The following is a 22,426-nucleotide window of genomic DNA, read 5'->3' as shown; positions in this document are numbered from 1 at the left end:
GAAAAACACTAGGATCCCATCAACATCCTGCGTGCCTTTTATTTTTATTATTTATTTATTTAATCCTCACCAGAAGATATTTTTCCATTGATTTTTAGGGAGTGGAAGGGAGGGAGGGAGAGAGAGACATACATTGACTGGTTGCCATCCGCAGGGTGCTGGTTGCAATCAAACCCGCGGCCCTTTGGTCCCCAGGTAGATGCTCTAACCATGGAACCAAACTGGTCAGGGCCTGCGTGCTTTTTATGTCCCGCTGCTTAACCCCCATGAGGCACTATTACCGCCACCCCTGTTACACAGGAGACAACTGCCTCCAGGCGACTGATGGGGCTCCAGCGGTTGTACACGGTGACCCCCGATATCCTGCGCTACTCTGGCGTCACTCCCACGGCGACGTGGTCAGTGCCGCGGGGATTCTGCGCCTTCCTAAGCAAGCCACGCGAGAGGATGGACGGGAGCGTGCGGCAGTCAGTGCCGCGGGGATTCTGCGCCTTCCTAAGCAAGCCACGCGAGAGGACGGACGGGAGCGTGAGGGCAGTCAGTGCCGCAGGGATTCTGCGGCTTCCTAAGCAAGCCACGCGAGAGGATGGACGGGAGCGTGCGGCAGTCAGTGCCGCAGGGATTCTGCGGCTTCCTAAGCAAGCCACGCGAGAGGATGGACGGGAGCGTGCGGCAGTCAGTGCCGCAGGGATTCTGCCCCTTCCTAAGCAAGCCACGCGAGAGGGCGGATGGACGGACGGGAGCGTGCGGGCCTGGGAAGAGCACCGAAGACCGAAGGGCACTTGGATCTGTTCCGCTCTGCCTCCGGACTCGGGTTAGCGCTGCCCCACGAGCCTCAGTTTCCCCACCAGTAGGATGAAAGGATTGGACTATATTGCCCAGTTTTGTGATTCTCCAGAAGAATGCAAAGGCATGAATCCAGAAGTCGGGTTTCAGGATTTTCTGTAACATTTCACATTTACTCTAATTAATCCCCGAGGGCTCACACATTTGCAAAGAAAATGAACTTTCTGTAAAGAGAGTGATGCTGGCTCCTCGCTTTGTTCCCCTGCAACCTGCTGCCCTGTAGGCTCCGACTCCACCTAACTTGGTCCCTTTGGTTTTGCTCCTTATCCATTGCTTCTGCTCACACGCCGGGCTCCAGGGCCTGCCTTGCTCAGGACTCAGGTGCTACAGGGAATCCTGGAGTCATCAAATCCCAGAGATGTCAGCCCGGTCCCCAGAGTTATACTGCCCTTGACTCCTGGAGATAGGGAGCTCACACAGCTAAGTTTGCTGAGACCCTCCTGGATGCCCGTCTCTGCTTATTAGGGCCTGGCGAGAATGAGTGGGGTGGTGGGAAGGAGGAAGCAGAGAGAAATAAGATCCAGCCTAGCTAGCCTTGGCCCGTGTGGCTCAGTGTGGCTCAGTGCGGCTCAGTGTGGCTTGGGTGGAGTGTCATCCCGTGTACTGGAAGGTCACGGGTTCAATTCCCATACAGGGCACATACCTAGGTTTCGGGTTCAATCCCCAGTTGGGGTGTATATGGTAGGTAACCGATGTTTCTCTCTCAAATCAATAGAAGAAAAAAAAAATCCAGCTGCCTTAGAGTCTCACACACACATTGGTTTTGTATTTTTGTCAATCTTTTTTTTTTTGGTTAATCCTCATCCATGGATATTTTTCCATTGATTTTTAGCAAGCAGAATGGAGGGACGGAGGGGGCGGAGGAGAGAGAGAGAAACATCATACACCAATTGGTTGCCTCCCACATGACCTGGACCAGGGTCAGGGATCAAACTTACAACCCAAGCATGTGCCCTTGACGGAATCAAACCCATAATCCCCTGGTCTACAGGCCAATGCTCTAACCACTGAGCAAAAGCAGCCAGGGTGACAACACACGTCTGAATGTGATTTGGCAGGTGCAGAAAGGGGCTCTCCTAGGGTTGCAAATTCACTGTGAAAGGTGACAGGGCCAGGGTGGCAATCTGGAGGGCTGGGAACAGGTGCTCCGGCAAGGGCATGCCTTGTGCAGGGGGGCTGCTGCTAGGCAGACCTGGTGTGCATTACGACAGAGTCAGGAAGAGGTTCAGACGAAGGCTGAAGTAGTGGGTCCCACCTGGCAGGGTTTTGTCCTTTCAGTATTGTTCCTGACTTTCAAGGCCCAGGTCAAATGTGCCTCCTTAGGGAACCGTGAGAACAGTAAGCACAACAGGCCTGAGACAGCCGCGCTTTGAAAGGCCTGCTCACAAGCCTGGCCCTTGGCTGGAGTTCGGGAACGGATTTCAGGAGGGTTCCCATGATTCTTTCAGAAGGGAGGTTCACTGTGCCTAACTTGTTTGAGCGAACAATATGGCTGATGCTGAACACCTGCTGTCCTTTGGAGAGTGTGGAATTTTGGTGAGTGCTGGGGCAGGGGGTACCTGTTCGACCAGTCCCCATAAACACCCTGGTGCTGGGTCTCTAAAGAGCTTCCCTAGCAGAAAACGTTTCACATGACACAACGGGGAGGAATGAAGCGTGTCCGGCGTGACTCCCCTTGGAAGCCTGCGCCTGGTGTCCTCCAGCCCTTCCCTGTGCCGGTTTTGCTCAGTGTCCTTTTACTGCAATAGAGATAAGCTGTGAGCGTGACTATATGGGTTCCTGCGAGTTCTCCTAGCAACTCACTGAACCTGGGGGTCTTAGGTACCTCCAACAGAGGAACCTCTTAGTAAGCGGCATATTTGATCACTTCTTTCTTAGGATCCTGCAGAAGAGAGAGGTGCCTCGCATGGGGGATGAAGAGTATTTGTAAATTGTTGGGTGTTGGGAGCTCCTAGCCTGGGGTCTGGGGAAGGTGATACAGCTAACGTGGCTGAGCGAGGAGGAGCAGCAGCTTTGGAGGGTCATCCATGGTGCCAATGGCCTGGTTCACTGAGGGCTTGCTAGTCCGGGGCCCTGTGCTGTAGGCTTACCCACACGGCTCACCTGGTTCACTCCTCACAGAGCCTAAAGAGCAGGGGGAGCTGTGAGAGCCACAGGTGTCCAGAGAAAAGACACACGGTGAGGAGGAGGGTGTCCCTGCCCTGGGGAGGAAGGATTAGCATGTGGGTTCCAGGCAACAGATCCCAAAGCCCATGGATTCTGAGCAATGCCTCAAACACAGGCTGGAGCAGAGGCTACGAGAAGACCTCATGTCCACTCTCCCCGAGTATAGTAATAGAACACCCCACTTCTAGCTGGGCACCTGGCTACCCAGACAAGGCCACACTTCCCAGCTGCACATGGCTAGGGCTCCCTGTGAACAGTGGGATGGGAGTGGAAGTGAGTGATGCCCCTTCCTGGTTGTGGCGTTCCAGAGAAGAGGCTGTGCACTCTCCTCCCCCACTGCCCAGAACAGGAATGTCTTGTCCGGGCAGCGACAGGGAGGAAGGAGCCTGGGTCTCGCACACCCTGGGGTCTCAGTCCAGCCTGGGACTCCCCAGGTCTGAGATTGTTTCGGAGAGAGACAGAGATATTTATTTTGTTTAAGCCATTGTTACTTTTGGTCTCTGATACAAGAACCAAATCTATATGCTAACTCTGAGGTCTCGAATGTTTTTGCTGTGACCACAGAAGTAGATTGGACCTGCGTTGTGGAACCAGGATACAACTCCACGAAGTAGTACTAACCCTCACTATGCACTTCAATTCGAATGTTTTAATTTCATTTAGTTTCTTTAAAAATGCTGGTTGTGGGCTCACTAAATTGTCACCTGAAGTCAGAAAAACACCATGACTATTGCCCAGGCTGCCCCTGCTCCCCTCAGGCCACTGGCTTTCTGCTTCTCAGCAGCATCCCCCCCCCCCCCCCGCCCCGGTCTGCACCACCACCCTCACACCACTCCTTCCCTCTGTCATTACTCAACGGTCACTACGGAGTGTCCACTCTGGGCCAGAAACCACTCCAGCAGTCATTCCAATAACTGGCAAGGAGCTGAGAGAGGAAGACAAGTCTGACTGCCAGTCATCAGGGGAGGCTTCCTGGTAGAGGTGGTGTTTGCACTGGGCCTTGAAGGACAGAGATACATACATGTGGTAGGGCGGCATCCTGCAGGACTGGCCCCAACTCCACTGCAGCCTCGGTCTCAGCCTCTCCCAACCTCAAGGGCATGTGGTGCTAGCCACACTGGGCTTTCTGTGACAGAAGGAAGCCTACATCTTTCTCACTCTAGGACCCCCACATCTGTTCCCTCTGTCTGAAATGCTCTTCCTCTGCCTCACTCTTGGTAACCCAACTTCTACCCACTGCTGAATTGCCTGGGCTAGTGTCTGCCTCTAGTCAGGTGATGATCAATAACTATCTGTTATATGAAACTCAGCCTTGTTTGTCCATCACTTGGACAACTGCAGTAGCCTCTGGCCTGGTCTTCTAGCCCCCTCCTTTCTAGCACTCTTGGTCCATCTTTGTCTCAACTGCCGTGGAGAAAGGGTGATTTCTTTCCTCTACATAAAACCCTAGGTTGCTCCCTATTACCTAAAGGGTAAAAGTCAAGTTTCTTTTGACTGGCTTTTTGGAAGACTGGGTGATTTGGCCCCCACACTCCTTACCCACATCTTCTCTTTCCTCTCTACCTCCTGCGCCTCAGGAACCTTAGCTTAGGCTGTATCCCTACCTGAAAATTTTCTCCACTCTCCTTCTTTACCTGGTGAACTCCTACACATCCTTAGCAGCCCAGCTCAGGCAGAGAGGACCAAACTAGCTCTGTTTGCACGGGCCTTCCATAGGCCTATGTCCCAGGATATGGGTTTCCCTGTTGGATTTCCTTGAGGGCACAGATCATGTCTTTTCACATCTGTATCCCTGAATCCCGCTGTCTTGTCCGAATGAAGCCCTGACGTCACCCTTGTCTAAAATATTTATCATCATTCCTGGTGCTGTTTGTCACCATGAAAGATTCACCTCTCTTGAGATGCTGGAGCAGTTTTGCCTTTGGCTGTAGCACCTTTCTGCAGACGCTTCCAAGCCAACAGAACCCACTGTTTCTTGTTGGAAACCAGAATGTCAACATTTTATATGACTTGCTGAAAACTTTATATTTAGTTAAAAGAAACAAGTTTTGCCCGACGGACGCCCAGAGACTGCTACAGACAGATGGACTGACAGACCGATGGACAGTCAAGGGGATCCACAGCTGGGCCAGAGGAGGAAGGGCTGCAAGAACCACATTTGGCAACAGTGTCAGTGGAACTGGAGGCCTCCGGGGGTAGAAGAGTTAGAGAAAAAGAGCTCCAGGGACCCAGAAAGAAAACCACACCGAATGGCCGGCCTCTCTGCTCTCCTGAAGGCAGGGACCAAGGAAGCACGACGGGGCAGAAAACACCATTTGTCAAGGACTCCTTGAAAGGCGACATCAGGAAGGAGCTGTGTCAGCTGGCCACGACGCGCTTTACTGCACACACCCAGCCCTGGAGGAGGAAATGGACGGAAACGAGGACCATCCAGCCCTCACCCCCTTGTACTTGCCCGTGGAGCTGCGCCAGAAGGAGGCGCTGCCCAAGGACGTGGAGTATTTCTGTGGTGGGGACGGAGGAGCAGGCGCAGTGTCCGAGGCCACCTGGGAGTATGTGGAGTGGATCCACGATGTGGGCCCAATGAGCTGAGCTGCTGGTGGCCCATGCCCGTACCCACTACATGGGGGGCCTCTCAGGGACAGGTGCCTAAGAAGGTGGCCCAGGGGGCCCTGAAACTCCCCAGCACAGGGGAGGGGACCCAGTTCTACCTATTTGAGCATGTGGACAATGCACAGCAGTTCAGCAGTTCTGCCGGGCCAGGATGGATGCCCTGGACCCGAACCTGAAAACCAAGGAGAAGCTCGTGGAGGCGGCCAACAAGGCCTTTGAGTACAACATGCAGGTAGTCAGTGGACTGGACCAGGCCGGCTCAGGCTGGCCGCAGAGGTCCGGGAGGGTGGCTCCCCGTGCACAGTGGGAAGGAGCTGTCTGGCTGTGCTGAGCAAGCCCAGCCTCCAGTTCAGTCTGGCGACTAGTGTGGCCCTCGCTGCCACTTGGCCTGGTAAGGCATGTGACACCCATCACATCACGTTGGCGCCCTCCTCCTGAGTGACTGCCGGCCTGCTCCCCCCTCCACCTGTGACAAAACCACCACCCCAGGTGACTTGTTAAAAAATGCTGGGTTTGAGAAAAGCAACCAGTAAAAGCCAGACACTAAAAACCAACCTACCAACAAACAAGTTTTTGGTAATTTTGTTAATTTCATAAACTGGTACATCATTTAAGGCATGTTGATGTTTTGGCAAATTGGCCTACTTTCTGCCTCCTGACTACTCTCCCAGCTTATGTTTATATTTCAAAAGGAAACTTAACCCAAAGGAATGACTCTGTAAGGGTGGAAGTGTGTGTCTTTTGGGGCAGAAATATCACAGAGAGGCTCCCATTTGCCATCTTCTCTGCCCTCATCTGTATTTCACACCCTGTGTTTTTTCAGTTTCACCCTAACAGCACCAAGTGCTCACATGCTCACCAGGAAGTGCACAGGGCAGCCTTTTTGAACTGGAGAGAGGGCTGCTGGCCTGGATGGGCACCACTTTTCTTTGCTCTCATTGGCTGCTTGAACAGCAGGGGGAGGGCTTTAGAAATAAGATCATATCATCCAGGACCCTTTGGTTGCAAGTGACAGAAACCTAACTCAGCCTGAATTTATTGACTCCTATAAAGGAGAAGAAATTGGGGCAGCTCTCGGAAGTGAGGGAAGAAGCCTAGGAACCAGGGCTGCAGGGCCAGCGACAGTGAGGTTAATGCCCCCAAGATTCTACCCATACTGGTTGTCTGTCATCTCCACTTGACTCTGTTTCTCATTTACCTGTTGGCCTCATTCTGTCTGACTCCTGATGGGCCTTCTCCATGTGACAGGGAACAGCTGCTCCAGAGAGAGCGAGTTGCTTGCTGGAGTCTATGTATCAGTCCCAGGGAAGGGCTCCAACTAGACCCATAACTGCTGCCAGGTGGACGGAGTGCTGTGATTGGCCAGCTGGGCTCACACGCCCATCCTTGCAGCCAGCACATGGGTCTGTTACCAGAGGAGGGGACACAGGGAAGCTTCCTGAAAAGATACAAAACCAACAGTCCTCTATACAAGAAGAGAGTGAAGTAGTTTAGCTTGAAGAAAAAAGCACAGGGATGTGGATAAATGTCACATATTCTACTCAGCATGCCTGAGAGCCCAGGAGTTTTTTTTAAATTTCTCACCTGAGGATATTTTTCTATTTTATCATCAGATAGAGTGGGAGGGAGGGAGAGAGAGAGAGAGATAAAGATAAACATTTGTGATAGAGCCACATTGACTGGTTGCCTCCCACACAACCCGACCAGGGCCAGGGACAAACTGAAACCAAGGTACTTGCCCTTGACCAAAATCGAACCCATTAATCCAGGGGCCGACGCTCTAACCACTAAGCCAAACTGGCCAGGGCAGGCCCAGTAGTTTTAAAGATTTAGACTCTTCACTATTAATTCCCAACTACTGATCCCACCCAGCCACACACCTCCATTTCAGCTAAGCTCACTACTCAAGGCTCAGCGAATAAATATTCAGAAGGGATGAACAAGTGTTTCTGTATGTGGCCCACACTTACTGCTTCTGGGCCTTTCACTGCTCTGTCACCTGGAACATACCTACCACCAAGCCTGTTTCTCCTTGTTTTGATCATATCCATCCTTTAAGGCCCAGTTCAAGTGCCACTTCCTCTAGGAAGCCTTCCCTGATCCCACAGCCAGCAGGGTTGCCTCTGATTTTATGTTGTTTGTATTATGTATTGGTTTAGCACAAAGAGCTTCCCAGCATCTGTCACACACACGTCAGGTAGTGAGCTTTCCGTCCTTGGCGCTCTAGAGCAGAAGCCTGTTTGCGGGATGTGGAAAGGGCAGGACTCCTTGAAGATTGTGGGGGCTGCTGTAAGAAATGACCACAAATTAGGTAGCTTAAAACAATAGAAATTTATCCCCCCACAGTTCTGGAGGCCAAAAGTCCAAAATTGAAATGTCAGTGGGTTAGTTATTTCTGGTGGCTCTGAGGGAGAACTTGTTCCCGACCTTTCTCCCGGCTTTTGGTGGCTGCCAGCAGTTCTTGGCATTTCTTGGCTTTAGACACGTCACTGTAATCTGTGTCTGTTTTCATATGGTATTCTCCTCTGCGTCGCTCTGTGTCCTCTCCTCCTCCTATAAGGACACCAGTCATTGCATGAGAGCCCACCCTAACTCCAGGAGGATTTTATCTCAGGATCCTTAACTTATGACATCTGCCAAGACCCTATTTCCAAATAAGACCACATTCTGAGTTTCAGGGTGGACATGAATATTTGGGTGACACTATTCAACACACTACAAGGGTCTTGTGTAGGGCAAACTGAACACAAACAAAAGTGGCTGCAGTCATTTTTGACAGACAGACATCAGCCCCAGTCATAGGTTTTCAAAAGAAGCCACAGGTCTAGATTTTTATGTAAAACAACCAGATTTTGAAATGTTGGCAAAATATTCAAAATGTGTTAAAACATCCATACCTTTATGGACAGTACATCGATAAGCCAGGTTTGGTCTGTGGAGTGCCAGTTTGTGACCTCTAGTGGAAGCTCAAACTTGGCTTCTATGAGCTTAGAAAAGATCAAGGCCTGTGCAGTTACTTCCACAAGATGCCACCAGATGGCGCGCCAGCCCTTGCGTTAGGCTGGACTCTTCCATCCATGCTTGGGAGAGATGTCCAGGGATTGAAATCTAATCAAGGGGTTTTTTCAAGTTAGAGGTGGTGAGGGGAAGCAGGATGTGTGTGTGTGGCAGGTGGGGTGGGGGGGAGGTATTAAGCTAATGGCCAGAGTTCATTACATTTAGATGTACTCTTCCATTATTACTATCTCAATGTTTTTTAAATATGTTTTTATTTAATTTTTTTTAGAGAGAGAAGAAGGGAGAGAGAAATAGAAACATGGATGTGAGAGAGATACACTGATTGGACACCTCCTGTATGCCCCCTACTGGGGATTGAGCCCACAACCTGGGCATGTGCCCTGACCGGAAGTCGAACCGGGACCTCTCAGTCCATGGGACGACACTGAGCCACACTGGCTGGGCACTATCTCAGTTTTTGACGCCTGCTACCTCTTGTTTGGCAGACAAAACTAGTTAAAAGATAGCAGAGACGCACTACAGGAAAAGAAGAGGAACAACCAATGGTACTTGTTTAACAGCTTTTCTTTATTCTAAATAAATCAATTAGAAAATTGACACATGCAATGGGAAAAAAAATTTTAATCATGCAAAATATTCTTGCACCCACTGCCAACCCCTGCTATCTCTGTGAACACTTTCTCATTGCTTCAGGAGCTCTGAATTCAGGGGCTGGGATTATTTTTTGATGTTGTACATATATAATACCCTTTTCTTGGAAGGAAAGTTCTGCATTGTTTGCTAAATGGAATTAAGTCTATCAATACAGATGGTTACGGACTTCTGTATAAATATGACTCTGATAATCCTTATAAAAATCACAGAATCAGTTATAGGGAGGGCATTTCTGGGAATTTAATTATACCTAATCACAGTTTGACTTTTAGATGCAAAGCTTAACATGTACAGTATTGTCAATATTTAATATATGGGTTTTTACTTTTCATCATGGAACTGTTCAAACAGTCACAGAAATGGAGGGACTAGTATAACAAGCCTCCAGTCCTCACCAGTTAGCAGCTCATGACCAATCTTGCCCCTCCCCCAATAGATACCTTTGGTTGTTTGTTTGTTGGAATATTTCAGTGTTTCTCAGATATGGTGTCATTCATCCAAAAATACTCAAGTAGTACACATTCTCTTATTCTTTTGTTATTGTTCCTTTTCTTCACAAGAGAACTCATGGCCAACTGTCTCAAGATCGATCCCCGTCCAACTTGGGCCAGTGAGCGCCCCTCTTGCCATCACTGCCTCCACGGTCTCGGGGGTGGAGCCCATATCTTCTTCATTCTTCCCATCAACAGGTCCACTTCTCTATTTTCCACTCATTTCTTAAAAATCAGATAGTATGGGTAATGCTCAATAGTGTATTCAAAGAAGTGCTCAAAACTCAAAGAAGTCCACTGCCAAAGTCCATCTGATGGCCGACAGTCAGAGCCCCTGTGACATCATAGCTGAGTGTTTGTGGGTCAACTGAAGCATGAAATGGCTGAATTTTGTGTAGATAAAAGATAGTCCATGGGTGTCAATGTCAAATGTACAAGGGTTGGCGGTCATAGGGCTTCCACCTGCCTCAGTGTGTCTTGCCTGCCCTGAATGTTGGTGATGACTCTGTGTGCAAGATTGTGTCTTCCAAAGATAGTTGCAACGTCTCCCAATCTACATGCTATTGCGTGACCTTGACACTCCTCCCATTGAGAGATGAGGTCTGTGTCCTCTCTCCTGGAATCTGATGGACCTGTGGCTTGTTCATAACCAATAGAACGCAACAGAAGTAACACTGATCACTTCCAGCTCTGGCTCATAAAACATGATGCAGCTTCTGCCTGGTTAGCTGGGACACTCGAGCTCAAAGCCCGAGTGGCCAGGAGAGTAGGCTGGCCGCCCTGAAGCCCCAGCTCTCACATGTGAAGAGACCACACGGAGACACCCTGAAGAGAGAGAGCTCAGCCATCCTTCAGTGGCCCCAGCCTCATGATGTTCCAGCACCAGGCTCCACCTGACTGCACCCTCAGGAGATCCTGAGCCAGAACCACCCAGCTGGGCCTGCCTTTGATTCCTGGCCCACAGAAATCATGAGAGAGAATAAAAAAATGGTTGTTGCTTTAAGCCACTAAGTTTGGGGGTGATCTGTTACTCAGTAGTAGGCAAGCATATTGTTGGTTTTGTGACAGTTGTCATAACGTATCATTTTTGTTAGTTTGTTGCTATTGTTATTGATTCCTGAATTCAGTTTGCCGTACTGGAGACTCTGGCAGGAGCTGCAGCCTGGCTGTCTCCCTCTCTCCCCTGATGTGCTATGCTAGGAGCCTTTTCATTGCTGTCAGGAACTCCTCGCTGTTTAAACATGTATTTATTGCTGACAACTGGAGCCTCTTGTCTGCTAGTCATACCTGCTCCCTTGGCAGAGCACCCCCTGCTTCCTCGGGGTGGGGAGGAAGGTCCTTCAGTCTTGGGTGCAGTAAATAGCTTTCTGTGTGTTCTGTGTCAGTAACCCCCAAACATTTGCTACTTGTGCCAGAAAGTCCTCCGTGAATGGCTGCTCTTTGGGATGTGTCTCTGCCTGTCCTTGTGAGAGTTTCTGACCCCATCTCACCCCACCCCACAGGGAGGGACTGAGTTAGCAGGGAGGGACTGCATGGTGCTCCCTGGGCCGACCAGCTGACGTTGGCAGCCCCCGCAGCCCCACCTGGAGACTGTTCTGCACCCTGTCCTGGGGGAGCAGCAGGGGACCCGTCACACACTCTTCATAAGACACCCTCCCTCCCTATGCCACCGCCCCTCCAGAGAGCTATCCCCCCAATGCCACAAGCAGTCACTTAGTTTTCTCCTATGGGCACTGGGAATTAATGACTGACCACGTTTCCGCCTTTCCTTTGGTCGCTAGAAAATGCACGGCCACAGTCATGGCTCACCACAATACGGGTGCCGATCATGCTGGCAGAAAAACAGAGAAAAAATCAGTTACAGCTTTATTGCTCAGAGAAAGAGACAGCATTTTGTAGTATAGCCTCCCAGACTATGCATAAACATGTAAGCGGGACTTAGAACACATATGGTTTATACACTACACAAATGTCTTGCTATGCATTCTGTCCTTTCTGTAGGGCAGAAGCTCGTCAGACTTCTTCCTAGAAAAATACCCTTAGTCATATATATATACAAATATGGCATTAGGCTCTAGAAATAAACTATTTACAAATAAATTAGGTTCTATAGCTATAATTTCAATTTTTATGGCTGCGTAGTATTCAGTTGTGTGATTAGGTTATAATTTACTTACCAGTCTCCTATCATTGGACATTTAGGTGGCTTCTGATGTTTCACTGCTTTAAACTACACTAAACATTTCTGTAGCAAAGTCACTAGGAGCATCTTGTCCTCACCTTCAGTTAAGCTGGTGGCATCTTATGTGTCCCTGTGGTGGGACCATGGCAGGGAATGGCACTGTCCCCACTGTAGCCTTGGGGGGCAGCCCAGGGGCTCCTGGCTCAGTTTCCGCCAGGGTTTGGTGTGGCCCCATGGAGCGGAGGCGCTGGGTTCGCTTGCCAGCCCGAGGGTGTCAGGGACGCCTGTGCTGCGGGGGCCTGGCTGTGCTGCCCAGTCCGGTGAGCAGTGATTTATGTCCTGGGCCGAGGAAGAACAGGGGCTGTGTGTTCCCTCCTGGAGCCAGGGCTGGGGCAGTGGGGCGGGATGCAGCAGGAGGGTGGAAACAGCCACTTCCAAGGGCCTGCCTGGTGCACAGGCGGCGAATCTTTATGCCCATACCGCAAGGCTTCAGGAGCGGGCCGGAGGCTGCCCATGCAGGTGCCCGCGACCAACACAAACAGCCAGTAGAGAAAGGGGCCTTTGTGGGGAGCAGAGGGACGGCTGCTGGCCTGGGGGAGGATGCCAGCACTGTGTGGCCAGGGAGGTGGCTGGCAGGTGTTGCTCCAGGTCGCCCAGATACTGCTGCCCCGAGGGTGGGGGGTGTATGTAGTGCGAGGGGTTTGGGCTATGGTCTCCAGAGCTAGTCAGCCCTCCCTTCCTTCTTCCCTTCCTCCCTCCTTCAGTTTTTTGTTCTCTCATCATTTTTCTTTTCTTTTTTTTTTATCTTCACCCCAGGACATTTTTGCATTTATCTTCAAATAGAGCTGGAGGGAGAGAAGGAGGAAGAGAGAGAGAGAAACATCCATGTGAGAGAGACACATTGACTGGTTGCCACCCACACGACCCCAACCAGGGCCGGGGACAAACCGCAACCGAGGTACATGCCCTTAGCGGGAACCGAACCCGGGTCTCTCAGGACCACGGGCCGATGCTCTAACCGCTGAGCCAAACCGGCCAGGGCCGGAGGGTGCTTTTATTCCCATGGGAAACTTGTTAGTGTTGGGGCTGCTGGGCTAAAGTAAGTGTGTATTTCCTATTTTAGAAGAAAATGTCAGGTTATTTCCAGAAAGGGTGAGGCAGGTGCTCACAGCCACATGTAGCTGGACATCCCCAGTACCCCCAGCACCACAGAGCAGGTCTGTTTGTTTTATATTCTTACCTACTGGTTGCTTTAATTTGCATTTTCCTGAACTCTGATGAGGCTGAGAATCTTTTCAAACTTTTATTGGCCATTGGCTTTTCTCTCCCCGTTCCTGCGATAGGTCCCCGCGGGGGAGTGCGGCGCAGCAAGGGCCCGGAGCGGTGAAGTCCCTCTGGGCGCAGTATGGCTCGTGCCCGCGGTGTTGGCGCGATGACCACCGTTGATGTCAACCTCGCTTAATACTCTTTGGACATGGCCCGCGTGTGCCTGTGCGTGTGCCTGTGCGTGTGTGCGTGTGTGTGCGCGCACACGGGGACTGCTTCTAACCCATGCATCCTTCAGGGGGTCTGTTGGTGCCACCACTGGCTACCTGGGGCTCCTGCCTTCAGCGACCAGCTTCCCCAGCCTCCAGCACCTCAGACTCAAGGGGCCCCAGGCCGGCTCTCCTGAGAACTCTGCCTGTGCTTCTGAGTCACCAGGTGGCAGTTCCTCCTCCTCGTGGGAACCCCCAGACTCCACGAAGAATTCCAGGAGTCCCCCAGGGTCAGCCAGCCTCTCACCGTGGGGCCCAGTGGAAATGGCGCTCATCACCCTCACATTTTTCCCTCGAAGGAACTATCCCTCCACCTCCGCCTGTGGTTGAGTGAGGGTGGGAGCTGCTGGCGGGGCTTGGTTTGGGGGTGTCTGGCCCTAACTGGGCTCTCCTAAAACCTAGGCCGACCCTCCCTTGGAGGTCCTCTGCTTTGGGCCCGCAGGACAAGTTCCTCTCACTCTCCTGTTGTGCCATCGAATGAGCAAATGAGTCCCGATGACAATTCTGGCTCCGTCCGTAGGGACCAAGCACCCACTGCACGCCAACCTGTGCTGGGTGCTGGAGGCAGAAGTGATGTCGAACCAGACCAGGCCTGGGCTCGGGGGCTCAGGGTGGTGGTCTGGGACGACACATCAGAAATAAACCAGATAACTCATCGTCACCAGGCATGATGAGCACCCAGCAGGGTGGGGGAGAGGGTGCACCACACAGGCAGGTCAGGGGGCCTTTCTGAGAGGTGACACTGAGACCTGAAGAGTCCAGCTCATCACCCTGCCTTTGGGGGTGCAGGACACCCTTAGGGTCATCCCCACACACCCCAGGCACTGCTTGCCTGCCTGGGCTCAGGCAGGATTTCCCCCTGACGGGAGCCCAGCCCTCCCAAAGCCCTGGGCACACCTTGCTGCATCCGACCGTCCATCGGTCTCCACAGCTGCCAACTGCCCCAGGGCAGGAAAGTGTGGGCGTCTGGCCTGCTTCTTCCTGTCCTCTCCTCCTTCCCTGCCCCGGCTTCCCTACCACCCCACCCTGTAATTTCCCTGTCTGCCATGGGAGCGTCTTTGGGATTTACCCAGGACTGGTCTCACTGGGGAGAACAGCGTCCTCAGCCTCCTCCCTCGACAGGCCTCAGCCCAGCTACCACCATCACCTCCCGGCAGAGGCCCAGGCCTTGAGCTGTGGGTGGCAGAGCCCCGGCTCGAAGGCAGGAGCCCGGACCTTGTCCTGCCCCGCTGTGGCTCACTGACTGACTCTGGCCCCTCACTGGTTCTTTCTGGGCCTTTCTGAACTAACAGCACAGAGTTCAACTGAAGGTAACGAAGAGCCCCTGAGAATCTCACGTGACAAGGAGCTGGGAACTGTCCCCACGCTGCACCGGGGAAAGGAAGGCCACACCGCTGGTTCCGAGGCTGTGGGGCGTGGGGACAGGAAGCCAGGCCCAGGGGGCAGAACCTGTGTTCTAATCCCACCCTGCCCCGCCAGGAGCCGATGTTGGAGATGTGTCTTCCTTGTGGCCAGGAGGAATGCAGGAGGCGCAATGTGACAGGAGGCAGACATTCTTCAAGGGTGTCTATGTGACAGTGGCCGATTTTGCCAATGTCCCTGAACCCCAGTTTTCTTATCTGTGCACAAGAATCCCAGTACCACATAGATGCACATATTAGCAATTCACTGAGGTAGAAACTATTATTGTTGTTGTTACCGTTCGTTGCTTTTTTTTGTTTTGTTTTTATCTTCACCCATGGACATTTTCCCATTTTTTTTTTTGTTCAGATAGAGTGGGAGGGAGAGAGAAGAAGAGAGAGAGAGAGAGAGAAACATCAATGTGAGAGAGACACATCGAGTGGCTGCCAACTGCACGACCCAACCGGGCCGGGGACAAACTGCAACCGAGGTACATGCCCTTAGTGGGAACTGAACCCAGGTCTCTCGGGACCGCAGGCCGACGCTCTAACTGCTGAGCCAATCCGGCCAGGGCTGTTTGTTGCTTTTTATCAATGAGGGAGATGAGTGGCAGGCATATGTCCCCATTTTGAGACCAGGAGCATGAACCAGAGGATCCCCAGTGACAAACGGGCCTGTCTGTCCATTCTCCAGGCGGGGGGCTGGGCTCTGGAGACGAGAAGGCGGGTCAGGGGAGGCCTGAGCACCAGGGACAGGGTCGGGGCTCCAACTCCGAAGTATCAGATTAGGTCACCAGGGGACAGGGTGCTCGAGGAGACAAAAACAAGTCCTGACCATTTCCTGGTCGGGCGCTGAAAGCCAACACCAACTCTTTGCGCCATAAATAAATTTCACATGTAAGTAAATATGGAATGACATGACATTTTTTCCTTCTGCAAAAGAAAAGGGCATTTATCCTATTTTCAGAAGCTGGTTCCTTATTTTCAGTTCCTCTGACAGCACCCAGGGGTCACAGGAGAAATTTTCTCTCCTCGTCTCAGGGGTGGAGGTGGGGTGGTGTCCGGCCAAGCACAGAGGGGCAGCACTTGGTCCCCCAGCCACAGACAGGCTCTGTTCCCATAATTCTTCTATAGATTTTTCTTGGGAACTCAGAGTAGATTTTCACTCTGAAGCAGTGGTGTCTGTGGTTCTTGGACTCCCAGGCTAGACCAGCAGCCCCTTTTGGACGCAGGGAGGAGAAAGCAGGGGCTTTGGAGTCAGATGACCTGGTGTAACCCCAGCTCTGCTCCGTCTAGCTTGTAACTTTGGGGAGGTGACTCAACTTCTTAGAGCCTCACTGCACCAGCCTGTCAGCGTTGGAAGACAATTCTCCTAGGACCTCTGGAATTTCTGCAAGTCTTGTGACAGCTCTTGTTTGGGACTGTCTTTTCAAGGAGGTTTGTTTAGCAAACATGCTGGGAATATAGACATAGCTTCCACCTCTAGAACAGAGGGCAGATGTGTTTCCTTTCCAGGGAAATAAAAGCAATGTCTCTCTCCAGGGCAGAGGCTGGGCAGGCTTGCTAGCAGCCCCCTCGTAAGATTGGGGGTTTCCGAATCTCAGGTTCCTCAGTAGTGGCACAAACCCATGGTGGGCACAGCACCCACCTGGGGATGCCTCCCAGGTGGTTGGTGAGAGGAGGGGACAAGGAAGCAGTATGAACATGGCGCTCCTGTCGCCTGTTCTGCCTGGAGCAATAAGTCCTTTGTTTTTGTCCCAGAATTCTCGTATCTTCTGCCAGCATTCAGGCACCTGGCGAGCTGACTGCCACTTTGCAAGTAGAGTGACATCTCAGACCCCCCGAGGTTCTGGCAGTCCGTGGCCTGGCTCTAATACCCCCGTTGCTGGGACGGAGGGATGGCAGGTTGTGCCTGGCCCTTGGGGAGGGTTAATAAATGGTAGTTAGAACACGTTTACATCCGTGGATGGGAAGCTGGTTATTCACAAGCACTCGGAATTCCCACCCAGGATTCCCGCAGCACAGCACGTCCTGGCCCTGGGGTTAGCAAGTCCATCCTGCCGGGGGTCTGGGGTCTGGGGTCTGGGACAGGCTTGCAGGACCTGGGGCAGGGGCTCCAGAAGGGTGCTGTTCAAGCCCTTCTCGACCACGGTTTTAATCCCACCCCCTCCTCAGAGACAGCCTCCATGATCAATTTAAAATCTTTCCTGACCTTCCCCTGTGCTGAAGTGTTTAGCAAATGTACAGTTGATTTTTACATAAATGCTTTACATTGTATGTATTATTTTGCAATGTTCATTTTCACTAAAAGATACATCCCGGACACCTTTTTGTGTCAACACACTTAGCTTTTAAGAATTGCTGGATGAGCCCTGGCCGGTTTGGCTCAGCAGTTAGGGTGTCGGCCCATGGACAGGAGAATCCTGGGTTCGGTTCCTGCTAAGGGCACGTACCACGGTTGCAGTTTGTCCCCGACCCTGGTTGGGGGCAACCACTCGATGTGTCTCTCTCACCTCTCACATAGATGTTTCTCTCTTTCTCTCTTCCTCCCTTACTCTATCTGAAGATAAATGCAAAAAAAAGAATTGCTGGATAACAGTCGTGATATGACTAACCAGCATCTATTTTTTTATTTTTATTTTTTGTTAATTCTCACTTGAGGATATTTTTCCATTGATTTTTAGAGTGGAAGGGAGGGAGGGAGAGAGACAGAAAGAGAGAGAGAGATCGATGTGAGAGAGACACATCGATTGGTTGCCTCCTGAATGACCCCAACCGTGGCCGGGGATTGAATTTGCAATCCAGGTATGAGCCCTTGACCGGGAATTGAACCTGCGACCCTTCGGTCTGAGGGTCGACACTAACTTCTGAGCCACACCAGCCAGGGAGACACACTGCTATTCACCACTCCTCTCTGAGGGACATCTCGTCGCTCCCACTCCTCATCAGTACAAAGACGCACATTTGCACACCTCCGTGGTGTATGAGTGAGGGCTTCTCCGGGGCAGAAATGAGGGTGCCCACCCTCAAATTACAGATATGGAAATGGAGCCCCGGGGCCTGCAGACTTCCCTCAGATCACACGGGATGGCGCGGCCAGTCCCAGTCCCTCCTATGTCCCCTCCTTCCCTCTATAGGAGTCACCACCATGAGAGAGGTGTTCGGCCTGGGTGTTTAGCCACACAGGGCCTGTGCTCAGAAGGGACCTGTGCTTGGTGAATGTACTTTTGTTGCCATCATGAAATTATTGATACTTTCAGAACAATGGGTCCCACATTTTCAATTTGCACTGGGCTCTGCACATGATGTCCTGTCTGTGCCTCCACTTTACACACACACACACCACAATTTTGCAGATTTTAGATGCTCAGGAATCCCCTAAGTCCATTCAAAGGTTCCAGAAAGACCCTTTTTACTTTCCCCTGCTTCCTGGAAGGTGGTGTTTGTATGCACGTGTGTGTATTTGTAGGTGTGTATATGTGTGTACCTGTGGCAGGTTGTCAGGTGGAACCATGTGCCCAGGCAGGGAGCTGGGCCAGGGAACAGAGGAAGAGGTGGCGAGGATGGCATGGATCTTCACACAGCCTGTGACAGCAACAGTCTTACCTCTGAGAGAGGAAACCCAGTCCTGGTAATGAACAGCCATGTCTTTAAAAATCTGCCACCTTGGGGATGGGACAAGGAGCCTTTGTCCGTCATGGTGGCCTCAGTAAACACAGGAAGGCAACCAGCAGCGGATGCTCTGGGTAGCAGTCTGGAGCAGGGTTGTCTAAACCAGGCTTGGCATTGTGCTCAGAACACTGCCTCCTCTGGCCAGCTGGAGGGCTCCCTGTGCCCAGCCCTGACAGCGGAGACTCCTAGGCAAGGGGTGAACACTGAGACGACCATATTCATCCCTGAGGACAACGGGGCACAGGGAGCCTCAGCAGGTGAGGGGGTTTTTACACAATCCTCACTCTGATCTGTGTCACCTTGAGCAAGTGGCTTAACTTCTCTGTGACTCAGTTTCTCTGTCTGTGAAATGGGGATAATAATAATCCCTACCCCGGAGGTTATTGTGATCATTGAATTTAGTTAATGTCTTTCCAGAAAACCACACTAACTGATAGTTATTGTTGTTATTATTATTATTTAAAAATGGACCAGAGGACAGAATTTCAAGCATAACACCTCTGCTTTTAGTTTGGGGATTTTGATAAGGATTTCAAAGCTATAGGTCATTTTGGAGAGAATTGACATCTTTACTAAATTGAGTCTTTCAGTCCAAGAACATGGTATGCTTCTCCACTTACTTAGATTTCTTTTATCAAAATTTTGTAATTTTTCAACATATATTTAGTTAAGTGAATACCTAAGTATTTGACTTTTTGTAGTTATTGGAAATGGTACTTACTTTTTAATTTCAGTTTCTTCATGTTCATTGTTAGTATATAGAAATGCAATTGATTTTTGTGGGTTAATCTTGTATCCTGCAGACTTGCTGAATTCCCACATGATGGAATACTATGCAGCTGTTAAAATGGTGTTGTATTACCTACCTCTTTGCTCCATTCAGGGTGAATTCCCTTGGGTTAAACATCTGTGTGCCATAGAAGGTTTAGCCATTCTATTATGTCCAATGATATTTTTCACTTTAAAGACATAAAAAATATTTTTACATTTTTCATTGTTCTTGTTTCATTTCTTCCTACTTAGGCCTCATAAATGTTTACGCCTTTCCTTTTTGTTTTTGTTATTTTATTTTTCAATTACAGTTAACATTCAGCATTACTTTATCTTAGTTTCAAAATGTTTATTCTTTAAAAAAAAAAAACAGATTCCTGCATTAATCTCAGAGGAGCCTAAACATACTTCTGTAAAGGATTTTTTTCAGATTGTTGCATTTGTCTGTTTTCTTAGCAATGAAGTCCTTTATTTGATCTGGAATGTTAGCTTCTAGGGCAGTTGCGAGCAGGAGGTTGATTTATGTTTTGTTTTCTCTTCTCCCTCCTGCTCACCGTATCTGTCTCGGCTTTGCCGTCTGAGCCCACAGTCCGGGTTGTATGTGGCGTTGGGCTCCTGCTGCGTGTTCATACGGAGGTAAACAGACGCAGAGGGGGCTGTCCTGGTCCTGGTGCTCCCTGACCCCCGACGTGCAGCTCTCATCAGCCGTGGGGGCTTCGGCCCCGAATTCAGGGCTTAGCGCCTCGCACAGCTTGGGGCTTTCATTCCGTTTATTCATCTGAAAATATTTATCATGTGTTTTTCTTTTTTGTTTGTTTTGTTTTTGTTAATCCTCACCCGGGGAACTTTTTCCATTGATTTGATAGAGTGGAGGCGGGGAGGGAGAAAGAAGAAGAAACATTGATGTGAGAGAGACACATTGATTGGTTGCCTCCTGCACAACCCTGACTGGGGCCGGGGATCGAACCTGCAACCCAGGTATGTGCCCTTCACTAAGAATTGAACCCGAGACCCTTCGGTCTTTGGGTCGATGCTTTAACTGCTGAACCAAATTGGCCATGGCTGTTTATCTTGTTTGTTTGTTTTTTATCCTCACCTGAGGACATTTTTCCATTTTTTGTTCAGATAGAGCGGGAGGGAGAGAGAGGAAGAGAGAGAGAGAGAAACGTCGACGTGAAAGGGACACATTGAGTGGCTGCCATCCACACAACCAACCAGGGCCGGGGACAAACTGCAACCGAGGTACATGCCCTTAGCAGGAACCGAACCCGGGTCTCTCAGGACCACAGGCCGACGCTCTAACCGCTGAGCCAAACCGGCCAGGGCTGTTTATCTTGTTTTTGATTGGGGAAGGGAAGGAGGAGCTTTTTCATTAAAACTATTTTCCATTATCGCTATGTTTCTGGAGTCACGGGGCCCTGAAGGCATGACCAGAAAGCTTGACGGAGCCTGCATTTCACAGATGATGAAACTGAGGGTCAAGGGACTTGCCCGGGGGGCTCCAAGTTATAAAATGACACCCAGACTCTAAAATCTTTAGATTCTCTTTCTCTTATCTGGGCTTAGGACAGACCAGGAGAACCCCTGGGGGAGGCGAGGTGACGATTTAAGAAGATTAAGAGGTGTTCTGTGTGTGGTGGAGCTGGGAGGAGGAAGGGGTAGGAATGTGGGGAGGAGGGCATGTGAATCAACACATCACACACACACGCACACACATGCACACGTGCACCCGTACAGACGCACATCCTGCCCCATTCATGGCTTCAGATCAGACACAAAGAGGCAGAGAGGTCCACGGTCACCGGTCCAGGTCCGGGTCGGCTGCAGTGCCCGCTCCCCGCCGCTGGGGCCAGCTCACCACCCCAGGGGAATGCTGGGCAAGGCAGCGAGCTTTCCTCGGGACCAGACCTGCGGTGGGACCGTGACGAGGGGGTCCCACAGCTGTCCGCTCTAGGAGAACAAGGTAGCCCATTTGGGTACAGGGAGCAGGGAGGAGAGGAATTTCTAATTTCTCAGGGGTTTTCAGCACTCTTGTTGAAAATCGTAAATGGGCTTTTGTGTTTTCTGAGTAAGGACAAGTGTAAGGGTGGTTTTATGAGGTATGATGGCTGCCTTTGAGGGCTGACAAGATGAACACAATTCATTCTCATTGTCAACATGGCCCCAAATAATTTATAGACCTCCCCTTTCAGGGGCAGTAATCATCACCATGGAGAGAGAGTTAAAATTAGACAGACAGGGGTTCGAGTCATTTTACTTTTTAGCTATGTGTGACCTTGAGCACGTATTACAGGTTGAATTGTGCCCTTCCCCTCCCAAATCCACATGCACCTTAGTTGGAAATAGGGTTGTTGCAGCTGAAATGAATTAGGATGAGCTCATACTGGAGTAGGGTGGACCTCTAATCCGATATGACTGGTGTTCTTATAAAAAGGGGAGACTTAGACACAGACATGCACACGGGGAGAGCACAATGTGAGGGTGACAGCAGAGATGGGGAGACAGGCCCGGAACAGATGACCCTTCACAGCCCGCAGAAGGAACCACCCGGGCTGACACCTGCCTCCAGACTTCTGGGCTCCACTGTGGGGCATAATGTCTGTAGTTTAAGTCATGCAGTTGTGGTCCTTTGTATGGCAATCCTAGCAAACTAAAACAGCAAGTTACCTCACCCCTTGGTCTCAGTTTTTGTGTCTGTAAAATGGGGATAATACGGTACCTACCTGTGGCAGAGATAGTTATGTTCACCAAACATTCTACTGTTGCTCTACACACCCCCAACCCCCTAATTGGGTAGGTGCCACGTGACTAGTGCTGGTCAGTGGCCTGTGGACTGAAGTAACATGAGTCACTTCTTGGGCAAAGCACAAAAGGGCCAGCATGACCCTCTGGCTATCTTCTCCTCTGCCTCAGCACCACAGTGGCTTCTGTTCATTTGGTGAGTCACATGATCAAGACTGCCGGCTTGCTGAGTCACTGCATGAAGGAAAGTTGCCCTGGAGAGTCTCATGGACCTACGGCAGACTTTGTGTAAGTGGGGAATAAACCTTCGTCGTGTTAGGCCCTGAGACTTTGGGG

At 50.8% G+C, this 22,426-nt stretch overlaps 1 pseudogene; it reads left to right on the top strand.

Annotated features, from left to right (window-relative positions):
* Positions 1 to 5,143: 5,143 nt before the first annotated feature.
* Positions 5,144 to 6,947, top strand: LOC118632090 (annotated as a pseudogene).
* Positions 6,948 to 22,426: the final 15,479 nt, after the last annotated feature.

This window comes from Molossus molossus, unplaced genomic scaffold (assembly GCF_014108415.1).
Source record: "Molossus molossus isolate mMolMol1 unplaced genomic scaffold, mMolMol1.p scaffold_m16_p_17, whole genome shotgun sequence".
Taxonomy (NCBI): Eukaryota; Metazoa; Chordata; class Mammalia; order Chiroptera; family Molossidae; genus Molossus; species Molossus molossus.
The sequence above is the reverse complement of the archived record's forward strand: the minus strand, read 5'-3'. Positions and strand labels throughout refer to the sequence as shown.